The 14,529-nt window shown below is 49.0% G+C and overlaps 1 protein-coding gene across 1 annotated transcript in view; it reads right to left on the bottom strand.

Annotated features, from left to right (window-relative positions):
* Positions 1–14,124, bottom strand: part of CCDC92 (coiled-coil domain containing 92) — a 44,973-nt gene extending 30,849 nt beyond the window's left edge. The window contains exons 1-2 of the mRNA XM_035564943.1: positions 14,075–14,124; positions 13,668–13,738 (exon numbers count right to left, since the gene is read on the bottom strand). The gene's annotated coding sequence lies outside the window, so the exon portion shown is untranslated. The remainder of the gene's footprint in view (positions 1–13,667; positions 13,739–14,074) is intronic.
* Positions 14,125–14,529: the final 405 nt, after the last annotated feature.

Below are 14,529 nucleotides of genomic sequence, written 5' to 3'. Positions count from 1 at the left end.
CTGCTTTCTACCTCAAACAACCTAGGAAATGAACGCATTGGGCATCATTGGACTAAATTTATGCTTTTTACATGGCCATTTTCTTAGCATTTTTTTTCCTCTCTGAAGTTTAAGAGACGCTTGTTTTTCTTGCTAATTCTTTCCTCCCGGGTGCTGATAGGGATCTCTGTAACATGAAGCCAGCTGGAAGAAATTCAAGCTGCTTTCTAAATGCTGTTATGATAGAGTGCAGGGGAAGTGTCTTTGAAGCTGCTGGACTCCAGAGATGTCCCTGATTCAGGAGAAACGCAAGAGGCAATTAAGCTCTTTTTCTGGACCAGGCTTGGAGTCCCTCCATGCAAAAACACAACCACTTGCTGCTGTCACCCCACACTGACCTCCAGGGAGAAGATAATTTGGGCAGCTGTTATTTAGTCTATCTGGGAAGATGGGGGTGTTTGGCAGAGCCACCTCCTGGTGCTAGGGAGGCTGCTTTGACTTTGTTCAAACTAAATAGCCCAGGTCAAGTGGAGGTGTGAAGATCCCCTGATTTGTGCTTCACATCTCAGACATATTACGTCCTCTGTTAAGCCTGGAGTAGGAGAAGGAACAAGGGAGACCCATCTCTCTGCCTTCAGAGAGTCAAAGTCTCTTGTTGAAAGCAGAACCTGTTGCTGGCAAATGTGTGAGGTGAGTCAAGGCAGCAAATTTGCGACAGGACACGGGAATTGTGAAAATTTTCATGGGGGAGATATTGTTTTTTTTATTTTTATTTTAGTTCCTTTGCTTCTATTTGTCCTTTCTTGCTGCACTGATCCTGCTGTACCTGCATGGATCCCTGTGGGATTGGCCTCCATGACACTGTGCTGTGACGAACAGCAGCTGCCCCTGGATTAACGGGAGTCCATGTGTGGGACAGAAAGGGGGCGATGGTCACCATGACCCTACCTGGCTTCTGCTCCTGTCCCGTCCCTCTCTAGTGGGTCCTCCTCAGACATCACCACTCAAAACTGATTGAAAAGGGACCACGGAAAGGGACAAGGAGCAAGTCCCACTTCCTGGTCACACAGACAGCTCTCTTTAAGCTCAGTGAGCTGACATGCCTTACTCTGCCTCCCCAAATGGGCCCAAAACACCCTTGTTTAAGGTGAAGTGAAAATCCTGGCCTCGTGCCTGGAAGCTTCAGGTGTTCAGGCCCAGGGGCTTGCACTGCCTAAACACAGCCTCGGCTGCTGGAAAAACTGTCTGGTTACTCCATCCCTCTGCCAGGGAAGGCTTGTTCCTGGTTCTCTCCTTCCCGGTCCTTTCTGCAGACAGGGTTGAAATCCCCACGTAATGGGGCTCTGTTGGTCCTGAGGGAGGGAGACAACTCCACGAGGCACACACATCGGTTATCTGCACCTTGAAGCAATACAGGAGGCAGACAAAGAAAAAAGTCCTCTAGGGAAGAGATAGTCTAACATTTGTACTACTGGTTCAGTCCTAGTTCAACTCCAATGCATAGTGAAAAAAAAAAATAAAAGGAAAAAAGCAAGCAAAGGGCTTTCCTCTGAGAAAAGCCCAGTGGTTTATTGAGCTCTGGCCCCGTTTGAAAATCTGGCTTCAGTCATAGCTACAAGTTTCTTCTTCAGAGGAGAAGAGGCTTAGCGGGACTCCGGCATGGTGGGAGGCTGACAAACCGTCGTGAAAGCCATTTGTAACGTGTGGGGCCTCGGAAGCAAAACGAAGAGCCAGCCAACAGCCCTGAGGAAGTGCAAGGGAAGAAGCTGCACATGGGCTCCCGGTCCGCAGAGATGAATCCAGGTCTGTGCCTTCGCCTCCCTCCCCCCTTCCCTTTGTAGATATTTCCTGCACAGACAGTTTCTATAGGCATTTCCTGGAGAGGCTGCCCAGCCAACGTTGCATTTTTGACATTTTTTTTTTTAAAACCACACTTTGCAAAGTTAAGGGGTGTGTGTAGGGGGAGCACAGAAGCATAATGCCGAGGCAACTTTATCTGCGCAGACGAAGTGTAAGCAAGTCACCAGCCAACTCTAACAGACTCTGCATCAAATCGTACAATCTCCTAAAACACGCAACGGCAAAGGCATCAGGTTGCCTGTCTGGAGTCAGCCTCTCTTGAGCTTTCCAGGGCTCTGCTCCCTGAGCTCGGCCATGCCCTGCTTTTTGCAGGGTGCAAAGCAAAACCCAGAGCAAGGAAAAGCTGGCACCTCCGGCAGCCTCCTGGCCCTGGGTGCTGCTACTCCCATCTCCCCCTGCTCACACATCCCTCCTCCTGCACCCACCTGCTTGCTCTTGCCTTTTCCATGATGCTGTGAGCACTTTGGAGCAGGTCTGTTTTATACAGCTGTGTGCAGCAGTTTCTGTGAAGTGGCCCTGTTTCCTGGCTGAGGGCTCCGCGCACTCCCATATCTACATCTGTATTGATATTTCAGTGCTCTGCCTTGGGAAGAGAGAGCGCCTGGCCATTTTCCTTCCCATCAGGGTGCAGGGAGGCTTGGCCACGGTCTCAAAACTGGATGTATTCGCTTTGCTGTGGGTGCAGTGCCTGTGGCAGAGCCCCAGGAAAGGCTCCCTCTGTTGTATGATTTCAGGGTATGTTTACAGCTCTGAGGAAAGATGTGCGCATCTCTGGTCCTGCCCCACAGGGTGGGGAGGAGCTGGGACACCATCACCAGGGACACCTAATTGCTATAAATAATGGCAGCTGAAAGTAGAGAAATCAGACAGACAGCTCTGGCTCTGCCTTGTTTCTCTTGGCTGCACAGATGAACAAAACTAGGATGACTTCTGACAAGTCTAAAGCCAAGGCAAGGCAGGCACGTTAGTCTGTGAAGGAATAGGCCCCCTCTGGACCATCCTGTCTCCCATATACATACTTGTTTACAAGCATCACGCACAGGGAAAGAGCTTCAGAGGATTTCAAGTCCATATAAGACCACGTATGAATGGATGCCAGGCTGGCCCTAAGGATGTGGTTGAGACCTGCCAGCTAATTATTTCATTAATTATTTTAAACAAGTGACTCAGCCAGGGCCGATCCCACCCGCCGGTGGCACCTGTAATTAACACGACACACAGAACTGGGTGAATATCCACAGATAACATCCAGGGATGGTACTTGTGTTGCTCTCCCTGCTTGAACTTCTCGAGACGTAAAAACACAGTACAGCAGCCCAGGTTGAGCTGCTCAAGGAGAAATAAAAAAGAGGGAGCATCCCGGCAAGAGTGCTAGCGGATGAACATGTCCTATGAACACCCTTGGGACCACTGTGGGCAGGAAACGCCTTGTCCTGAGCCATGTTCAGCATCCATCCCTCCCAAATCAGCGTGCTGAGCGATGCTCAGCCCCACGCAGCCCAGCCCAGCAGCTCTAACCCTTCCTCCCCAGCCTGGAGCAAGCGAGCGCCCGGTGGGTCTCACTCCTCTGACTGGCAAACCTTAACACCAGGAGCGCGAAGCAGCCTCCTGAGTCGCCGCCCTCGAAACCCAAAGTAGAGAACATGTTTCAAAATAAAGGCAGCTTGAGCGGTGTCAGCTCTGCTTGTGTTTGTTTCTACGGAAAATTGTTACTCTAATGTGAGTCATGGGAGTAATTAAGGGATAAATAGCAGCACTGCAGTTCGTCAACACCCCGGTGCCATTGCAAAAGCGAAGGGAAGTGTACACATTCTTAGGGAGACACAAACCCAGCCAGGACCCAGGCAAAATAACCATTCCCATCCTTTGGGCTTTGGCAGTCTGCTCTGGTCTTAGTCAGGCTGGTGTCGATCTGGAATAGCCTTGCTGATGTGATTTACCAGGGAACCAGTGAGGTCAGGGTTGTGACAGTTCAGTTTATGTCAGGGTGTACCAGACAGAGAGACCAGTGCAGGAGCCCAGCATCATAAATGGTGTAAGCCCAGATGGATGTTGTTAAACTGGACAGTAAAGGAAAGCGTACTGCACCTTTGCTGATTTTTTTTTCTTCTTCGTGATATGCTGGACAAAAAGAAGAGCTTACAAATGGTCCCTGCAAAAGCACGGAGCTGAATGGGAACTGTGACAGTCCTGTTTTAGCCCTGGCATGATCGCTGGAGCTGCGCTAGGGCAGGGAGAGAGTGCATGAACAAGGAGCTTGAGCTGGACAACTGCAGCCTGAGAGCCAAATTTGGTGCTGAAGGCAAGAGCGAGAGGAAGAAGAAGGGCCCACTCATTAGGGACCACTGATACTTCTGAACCACTCTGCCATGAACTAACATGAAGTTTCTCTGAAGACAAAGAAAACAATGCAGTGAGGCAGGAAATAGTGCTTGGAGATGAGCAGGGAGCTAGACAGTGATGGCAGTGCCATGCTACTGTGAAACAGGTCAGTGTAGATGGAGTCTGGAAGCGAGATGGCTCTCGGATGGGCATCGGCACTTGCCAGATGTAAGAGGGAGCCCCTGTCCCAGCCATATGGCTGAAATGGCAACTTTCCAGGCTGGCTGGAGGCTGCAGCAAGTGGGTTAATGTGTTCCAAGTCAGGATCCCCCCTGCTAATTAATCAACAGTTTGGAAAACGTTTACTACAGCACCCTCGGTGCTTCTGCACACATCTCCCTGGCACAATGAGCACCATTTGGACACGGCCAATTTACCTGGCTTCAGGGCTGGCTCACCTGGTGCTCAGCAACCCGTGCTGTCCTGCAAGAAACGCCTGCAGCCTCCGTTCCTTCTGCCCAGCAGATCTGGCACCACGGCCCCTCGGGGGTGCTGGCACGGGGGGCACTGGCGGCTGCTCTGAAGGGGGATCTGAAGAGTTAGCGATGTGTGCTGCAAGTGCTCTGTATTTGCACCTGTCCACGTGGAAAGACTGCTTCTCACCTGAGCTCCATACTGTGAGCCCTTCCTTCATTCTCCATTCTCTTTAGTTTTTGCAGATGATTTCAAGCGACTCACTTTTCCACTTTCTAATAAGCAATTTAAACGCTAAAGGGCAGGTCCTCTGCTGAAGGCAACTGAAGCCAAGAGAGCTGTGACAGTTTATGCCAGCTGAAGCGTTGCCTTTAAGTAAATGTTTTAAACTTTCCACTAAGGAGACTAAAATAAGCCATAGCATGAAACATTAAGAGCAAAGAATGAACTCTGGAGACCAGAGGGATTTGGGAAATGAAATGAGATCCATCTTACTGGCACATTTTTCCCTCCTGTCTATTTTTGGAATTTAAAAAATTCCCCCAGATTCGTCTTCGACAGACCAGCTTTTTGTTCAGAGACCAGCAGTGAGCAGCCTCCCCTTTCACACAGAGCAGGTGAGCTTTGGCAAGCCAACATACAAAATACAGACCTGGAAACTATTAATATCTTTTACTGCTGGAATATGGCAGGGCTTGGCACAGGTGCTATTTGTTTTCTTTAACAGGCTTTTCAGCTATGCAACTTGCAACCAAATACTAGATGAACAAGAAGTTTTCAAGTTAGTGAGCAAGCCGTGATCAACCCAGCTCTTCTCCAGAGTGCTGTGACACCTACCATGACCGGGTGGATTTTACTTCGGGCGTTAAATCATGGGTTTGACCATGTGGCTGTGCTAGTTGTGTTTATAGGATGGAGTGGAAGGCAGCCTGGTCCTGCTCATCGGACTCTGGACAGACTCAGGAAACCTGGGCTCTAGCTCCTGGCCGTGGTATTAACTCTCAGTGGGACCTCAGCAAGTCACTTCAAGCTCAGTTCTCCAGTTGGCTCGCAACCCACATTTTCCACTGACTTTAAATGGGGCAAGGGATCTTTGTTGCCTATGAAAACTGAGCCTCCAAACACTTCAGTATCCCCATGTTTAAAACAAGGAGGAAAATATTTTGAGATCAATGGATAAGAACACCTGCATGCGCCAATACCTATGTACCCTGCCAAGATACTGGGAGATTAGGCAAATATTTTGAAGGGCTGTAGGATCTTATGAAGCGGGTAGGGGGCTGTTTAGTTTGTCCAGGATATATTTTTCCCTCCTTTTATTTTTTTTTCCACAAATGGGGAGATTTCAGGCAGAGAAAAGAAGAAACATATCCTTTGCAGGTTTGGTTTCAGCCATGCTGATCTGCTTTGTGAAAACTAAACCAAGAACACCTGCACAACCCCTTCTGAGACACAGCGGAGGGACTCTGAACTGAGGAGGAGCACATCTGATGGTGCCCTAAGATTTGGCCTGAATATCTCCAAATGGAACATAGTTGAAAAAGCAAATCATTTTGGGAATGCTCTGTCTGGGTATCATAGACCACAACTCCAAACAGGATGTAATGAAGCTGATAAGAGCTCAGACGAGATTTGCTCTGTAGTGGGAGACTTGATCCATACAGTGTGAAAGCTAGGTCCAGTTTGGGGCAGCGCATTTCAAGGAAGATAATAGACTCAGTGGAGCGTGCACAAAGAGAATGAAATGAACGATAAAAAGGTTTTGAAAACATGACCTGTAAGGAAAGGTGGAAGGAAGTGAGTTTGTTTAGTCTAGAAGAGAGAAGAATGAGTGGAACATGATAATGGTTTTCCAATATTTGCAAAGGGGACAGCGACTGCGCTCCAGAATTCGGGAAGGGCATGAAGAAATCGGTTTAATTTATAGCAAGGAAGTTTAAGACAAGACTGTAGGAAAAGCCACATAAACAGAAAACGCTCAGACGAGCTACCTATGGAAATGTACATCATGGGAAGTTTTTAGGAACTGGACTGTAGCAATTCATATGCAAACCCAGGAACTTTATAAATCAAACAATGGTGTTTGCAGATGCAGAGATATTAGACTGTGCCAAGTACGGGCAGACTGTGGTTTACACAAAACAGTTCTGAAAGTCACCCAGGTGTGACAACACTGAACACAAGTTGAATCATTCCAATTAAATAAATATAACTGGTGTGGAGGTAGCAAACAGCATTACTGTCTCCAAAATTGCTTTCAGACCTCACCTCATAATGAATTCCTTAAAAATCACTAATGACAAAGGAAATTACAAAGAAGGGTGACTGCGGTACTGACCTCAACAGTAGAGTGCTACAGCACCTGGAGGGCTTTCAAATCTGGCACATCACAGAATAAATAACTTACTACATTGCCTGACTCAGGTAATGCACCTTTCTCTTTATCTCTATTCTTCCTCTCACGTTCTGTGTCTGAAGAGTGAAAATAGCAACTTTACATATATTTTCACCCTCCTAATCACTGGCTTAGGTCACCATTCTCACAGCCCTGTCTCCGCAGCATGGGCAATTGATCTGCCTGCACTGCAAGATGGAGAAGGTTTAAGTGTGTCACCTCCAGGTCTGAATATGGAAACGCTACAACAGCAGAAACACGGCGTGCAGGTGGCTCACACAGCCACCAAACGTGTCTGCAGGCACACAGCAAGGCAGGCACACAGAGGCTACTCGCTTCACAGCCCATGCAGAAACCTGCAGGCATCTCCTGACAAACTCCCCAGTCCCAACTCTGATTTCCTACGTGCAACAGAGACCCTTCCCAGAGAGCTGAGCCTTGAGTTTTGTGAATGCTGCTGGTGCCGTTGTTTTGAAGTGACAAGAGGATTTGCAGAAGTACTGCTCTCCTCTGATCCTTCCAAAGGGAAGTTCCCTGTTCCCCATGGGAAGAGGCAGCAGCACCTTGGCGGAGAGAAGACCGCAGTCTTCTGACTGGTTGCTGATAAGATCTGGGTGAAAATCCACTCCCAATTCTATTATTTGTCCCTCACCAGTCCTGCAAAATCTCCTCCTCCGGGGCTGCTTTTTGAATGGATAAATTCTGCTAGCGGACAGTAGCACAGGCCAAAGAATGAGTCAAAACCACCCACTGGTTTTAAGGAACTAAGTAGTCTGCAAGGACCGGGCACTATCATGATGAAAGCTGGTTGTGTGGCACTGCCGCACAGCAAACACATCTCTCCAAAGCTCTAGGTAAGAATAAGGATAGTTACCCCAATCCTGCAGACACAGCCTTGCTCTCTTCCCAAAGCAAGGGCTAGGTCTGTGCAGAGCCAGCTTCTCTGTGGGAAGAGAGATGTGTTCAACACCAAGATGAATGAGGGTATTTCCAGGATGGAGTTCACAGTCGCATGACAGTAACACAGCACTGCTGGGCAGGGGGAGTTTGCTACAAGCACTGACCTACCTAATCCACTGGAGATTGCCTGGCCTGTCTCGTCTGCTTACCAGAAAGGCTCTCAGGTCTGCGCCTCACTGCAGGGATGCCCTGTGTTAGTTTCTCTTCCATTTTTCACTTTTTTTTTCTTTTTTTTCTTTCCTAGGAATCCTCTTGTTAGGCAGGACTGAATGTCCTTGAAAGCACCAGTTATAACAAACAACCAGGGGCAGATCTCAGGCGAACACTGCACGAGTCAGAGGTCACAGCTGGAACTGCTTTTAGGGGAAATTCAAAATTACTGTCAAAAGCAGTTCCCTCTCATTTTAATTGTAATTGGTTAATCTCATTTTATTTGCCTTGTGGCTATGGCTGTGAAGCTTAGGAAACTCTCGGGCCCCTGCTCCACTCTCAGTTACCCTGGGAGCAATTCTGAAAACTTCAGCAAAGTTGCACTGGATTTATTCCTTGTGCCACTGAGAGCACAGGCTAGTGCTTGGAGAAACCTTCGGCAAAGGAGGGGATGGATGTGGCAGACGGCTGTTCCTTTTTCAGAAATGAAGACAAACAAATGGCATTCACTGGTTTAACCCTCCTCATGGCCCCTCTGCTAGGAGTTGCCAGTGGCCAGTGCGGGGAGCTAGGGGACAGGCAGGGCTCCAGGTGGTGCAGCTGTTCTGGGAAGGGGTGAAGAGGGTGTCAGGACAGCATCAGCCGAGGATACACCCCATTAGATTTGGAGAACAGAAAGTCAGTGGGAGCAGTCTGTTCCTGTAAATATGTAACACACCACGCACAGTGCTGCTGACAAATTCTCCAGTAACAGCTCGAACCTATCTCTGCAGTCTGCTAACAGCAGGGCAGGGCTTGTCCAGTGGTAGCTCAGCAAAATGTGGAGCACACAGAAAACAAGGGTTTGCCCAGCAAGACACTGCTGCAAGGCCAGGCGGTGCACTAACAACCTGCGCCTCGCCTGGTAAGAGGCTGGCGAGGATCGAACACGTCGCTGGCTTGTCTGAGGCCACCACCTCCCTGGCCTCTCCTCGCACACGTGCGCAGTCACAAGGAATTTGCTGCTTTGACTTGCAGGCAAGTCAAAAAGCTGTTGAACAGCGATCACATCTAATACCACTCATCATCACCATCAATTGTTCTCCAAATGAAACAGCCCCCGTTGCCAAGCAAAATGCTTTGGAAGATGTTTTTCCAGTGGACACGCATCCAAAGTAAATACAGGAAAATCTCCTTCTCCAAGCACTTCTCCTGATTACTTTTCATTCGAATCATTAGTAAACCCGAGATACACACACAATAGCACAAGGCTGATGAAAACCCACTTCAACATAGTGCCCCCTTTTTTCCTTTTTCCCGGAGATTAATCCTCTTAGTTGCTCTCAGCCTACAAGAAAAACATCCCGTCAGCCTGTCCAGAGCCAAGACGATGCGAACATCTTCACATAAACTGCCTGTGAACATCCTTCGCTAGATGACCTGCCAGTTCTGATGGGACCCTGGTGCTGAAGCTTTGGGATTTTGCTTTCAAGCAACACCATGCTCCACCCTTCTGACTAAATCCCATCTCATCCAGAAGCCCATGTTCTCTGCCTTGGTGTAGAATGAGTGAAGGGAAATTCTTCCTTCTCTAGGGGCTGGGAAGGAGCCCCCTGTCTCCTTGAGGACTGAGAGCAATCCCCCATCTCTGACATTGACAGTTTGGGCCCATGAAGAGCTGAGATCTGCAACCAGAGCAGATGCAGAAGGAGGGGAGAGCTTGGAACAACAGCCATGGCTTTCCCTCCCCGACCAGCCCTCACCAACTAGCCTCGTCAAGGCTGAAGCTTAGTTCTGCCAGGATTTGAGTCCAAACCACACACAGCCCGCTAGCTTCAGTGCATCCCACCCAAATGGCCCAGGTTCACTCCAACCTCAACCCAAGACCTGGCCCCAGGCTCTGCAGACAAGAGCTTCTCTCTTCTTCTCTTTGCCCAAATCCCTGCCTGCAGCAGATGTCCCAGAAATCCTGGCTCATGGTTTGAGACCATAAAGAACTTATGAAATGTTCACTCAACTCCAGTGGCCCAGAGACGGCAAAGACAAATTACAGGCCTCTAGTTCCCGGCTTCTGTGTGCCGGCATTGCCTTTGTGCTAAATGCTGTGGGCAAGAAATGTTCTGGTTTACAGGAAAGTCGGCTTCCACCCAGTTGCTTTTCCCAGAGGATTTTCTAACAAATCAGTTCCTGTCTCTGCACTTGTCCCCGTTTCAGTGTGACGAGACAGATCACAAGACCTGGATGCACTGAGCATGGCACTTGCACTGCGCAGGCAGGTGGGACTGAGGATTTCAGCAGGCTGCCTTCCAGACCTGCTGTACCAGACACCAGGCTGGCTACATATTTCTATGCCAAGTACTAGGCAGCCCAGATCCTCTTCTGGAGGTGCCTGCACTTAAATGGAAGACATTTCTTTCAGTCTTCCCTGACCTGGGCATGCAGCAGAGCCCTGCTGCATTTGCAGTTGGACCGGGAGTGTTCAGATGTTAAACATGCCAGAAGCTGAAGCTAGGATTGTACCACGGCTTGGACAATCCGTATTTCCGGCACCTCCGGTCGTAATTCCTAATGCAATTCGCTTTCCCCTGCCTTTAATTGCTTCCTTTGCAAGAACACTTGGCTCGTTTCTAGCCGGCTCTCTGTCTTGCAGTGAAAACAGGCTCGGGGCCCTCCCTCAGCTCTCTGCTGTGCTCATCCCTGGGATGCTCCCTGCAAGTGGCACGCAGCTGGGGGCCTGGCAGGGACGTCTGCTGCAGCGTCACGGCCCCGACAGCACCGGGAGGCACCAAACCAGAGCCCTGTGCCAAAGAGGCTGTGCTGTCCTCAGATTCTCCGTATGTGCTGGAAGTGCCTGTGGCAAACGGGGCTCTGTCCCCTGCAAAGGCAGTTGCAATCACTATCTGAAAAAGAAAAGCCCTTTCTTTTTGACATCTGGATGCCTGTCCTGATGAGCAGGACCTCAGTGCTGAGGAGCCTGGCAGAGCTCTGCTTCAATCAGCAAGCCTACTGCAGTCAGTCAAGCCTGTGCTGCCGCTCACCCGGACCAGGAGAGGCTTTGGAGATCTCTGCCCTTATTCCTCCCTTTCTCTCCTGTGATTTACAGTGTAAACTCTGCCCTCCAAATGAAGGTTCCCTGTATGGTGGCCTCTGAGCCACTGGTGACATCCACCCCTGATTTTTCTCAACTGCGCTGACAAGGTGGTGGTGCTTCCCAGAGCTGCTGGTGACTACAGCCCTTCAGGGCAGACCGTGTACCCGGCAAGGCTCTGCCTGCCCCTCCGGCTCCGCTGGCATCAGCCTGCAGAGGAGGGCAGTGCTCCCAGCCAGGCGAGGCTGTGGCAGCCCCTGGGAGCTGTGCCTCAGCAGGAGGCCTTGCTGTCTGTGGTACAAGATGACAGGGACCCGGGGGAGAACTGAGACGCCTTCACAGAAAGCCCACCCGTCAGCAAACCTCTCAGCCCTGAGACTTTCTTCTGTGCAAATGCCTGACATTTACTAGCATAGCCTGAATTTTGGGCAAGAGTATTTTTTTTCCCCTCTTCTTGCCCCATAGCTCACTGCTGACATTTTAAGAGCAGCGATTCTCATCTCACATGATAAGCTAAATCCAAACCTCCCGAGGCTGCAGCCCAGAGAGCAAACAGCTCTGTCTTTCACCACTTGGAACGTGGGGCTCTGGAAGCAGCCTTCTGGGAGCACAAGAGCTTTGCCGAACCATGATCAGCTATAACATAACCAGGAGCCTTCCCATAACTAGTTAGCAGCCACCAGTCAGCCTGAACACATTGTTCAGACTGCTGTCTCACGAGCAGGGCTTGCAGTGATGGATTATGTTTCCGTAAAAAAAGGAGGGAGGAGGTAGCAGCCGTGACAGTGACTGTGGTTGGTAGGAACTGGTCATAGCTGCAGAGCAAGAGATGAAGGGAGGAGGAGGCTGGAGCTGCATTGTGCTGCTTTGTTAGTGCTGACACCACAACAAACCAGAGCTTGGAAGAAATTCGATTTTGTGTTTTCTCCCCCTTCCCTCTCTCAACCCACCACATTTCTCATGGAACAAGAATCCTATCCTTTGCCCAGCTCTACCGCTGGAGCACTAACACTTTGGCTGTGGCGGTGAATTAAGTCTGGGTCCCTGAGAAAGCTCTTCCAAGGCACAGTGAAGATTTTGTTTGTTGGGGTCTAACCCATGTGGCAGCTCATAGCTGCCATGGTTGTGAAATTGTGCTTTTTCTTTTCTTTTTTTCAAGCAGCCCGTATGAAGCAAGGATAGCCGGGCTGTTCAGAGAGACTATTCTTAATGGTCTGAAAATAAACCCAGTATTTTTCTTGGCTTGTAGAGGAAAATGGTTACCTTGATTGAAACTTGGTTCTAACATACATTTCAGACAGTAATGAAGACTGCAGATATGAGACTTGTACAGGCTCTGTTACACAAACCTTCACAGATGTATTTTTTTTCTTTTTTTCTCCTCCTTTTTTCCCTTCTCTACCCAAAACACTGCCTGGTATAGCTAGGAACCTTCAATAGCTTGTTGGGAAAAGGAGCTTTGAGGTGCAAATGTTGAGAGCCACCTTTTATTCTTTGCCATACTGACAAAGGTTAATGAAACAGCTGGCATTTCATCAAGGCCAGCACTAAAAATTAGGGACAGAGCTGCCATTAAAAATAACCAGATGCATGTGCTTCTATCCCTGACACACCGGTCTTGAAATATCTCCCTCTTGGGCTGTACAGCTTCCAAGGAATAGCAGGAAATTGCAATTGTTACACTGTCCAGAGAATGGATTTAATTTGTACTGTTTTATCCTCCCTGTTGGAAACTATCCTCTTTTTTCTTCCACGCCAGCTAAAAAGAAAAGGAAAAAGGAAAACAATCCAACAAAACCAGCACATTTCTCTATAAAGCTTTCCATGCAGTTGAAGCATGGTCTACCATAAAGCATGCACACTTCCTCTACTAGAGGTATGGACTGCATTCTGCAGGGCTTCTTGCAACATAGCCATATAGATCATTTTATGTGCAATATTGCAGCAGTTTAATTAAGCCAGTTTGAAAGCCACTGGTTAGTTAGTTCAACCAGCACACAAAGTTGATGCTAGGGATGTGGATATATATTTGCTAAAGGAAGGGCTGCTGTCTTGTGATGAGAAAGAGCTGGTAAAAGGGGTTAAATGAGTGCTGTCTGGCCACGTGAAGGCAAAGCCAGAAGATTACAGTTAAAACAGTCTGCAAGGGGGGAGTTAAACCGACCTTTGGATAGAAGGGAGGAAAGAAGCTGCTGTACAAGTAACACTTTGAATTGCCCAGCAGAGATTGTCCAAGCAGGGGCTCAGGAGCTCTGGCTGGTTTAGATTAGATCAGCAGGCACCAGTTTCTTACTAAGGCCATCACATTGCGTAAGTGAAGTTTAAGAGCTGGGCAAGTTAAGAGCATGCACACAATGGTGATGTTGCTCCAGCTGAAGGGCAGTTACTTGTTGAGCAACCATAATTTAATTGCATTTCATCACATGCCTGTACAAGGAGGTTTGCATTCATCTAAGTCACCTGTTTTCCTTAAGTAGGTACAGCTCTGGCTACGCAGGTGGACCCAGCCTTTGGAAGGACAGGTTGCTGGCCTGGGCAGACAACAAAGAGTTGAAGGTTTATCAGGGCTGAGCAACACTAGACACATTTTTCAAAGGGGAATTTTGTACTCTTGTGACATCACAGTGGGAATATATTTGGCCCTGTTAAGACTGGAAAGATGATTGCAGTGATTGAGTTACAGAGGCGAAATGAAATACCACTGCTCATCAGCTGAGCTGCGGTAACCGACTCTGCCTGTTGAATGCACAAAGTACAATGTGTTAGCTCAAGGCTAATTTCAAGCAGAGTGAGGCATAATGTGGTTACCCAGAGCAGAAGCTGGCCTGAACCCATACGCTAAAACCCCCTTGCTTTTGGAAAAGTACCTCGTAACGTTAATTGGCTCCAGAAGGGTTGGTTTAACAGCTTATCTGGCTCCAGAAGTGCAGCGATCCCCAAGCTCACATGAGGACCAAAGGTGGCTGCTCACTTAGAGATGTGCAGTCCTGTTCCAGCCGAGCTCTGAACCCGTATCGACAGCACAGTCCCTAGTCTGGCACCAGAAGCAATTTAGTACCGACTCAGGAGGGAGGAATTGTAAAAACGCAGTGAATCATTAACAGCCCAAACCTGGGAGGTCTGAAGGAGGTCAGCAAGAGGGACGGCGGCTCTGCAGCGAGGCCGTGAGGAAGCGCTGGAGCTGCTCTGCTCTGGTGCTCCCACGCCGAGGTGATCTGGCTGGAAGCAGATGAAAGCAGCCTGGGGAGGCATGGTGAATCACTCCTGTTGGGAGCCGTTCCCTCTTTCAGCAGCGACTGTAGCCAAGAGCTGAAGTGACTCA

Source organism: Cygnus atratus, chromosome 17, assembly GCF_013377495.2.
Source record: "Cygnus atratus isolate AKBS03 ecotype Queensland, Australia chromosome 17, CAtr_DNAZoo_HiC_assembly, whole genome shotgun sequence".
In the NCBI taxonomy this organism is placed as follows: domain Eukaryota; kingdom Metazoa; phylum Chordata; class Aves; order Anseriformes; family Anatidae; genus Cygnus; species Cygnus atratus.
Note: the sequence above shows the minus strand (reverse complement) of the source record. Positions and strands in the feature narration are given on the sequence as shown.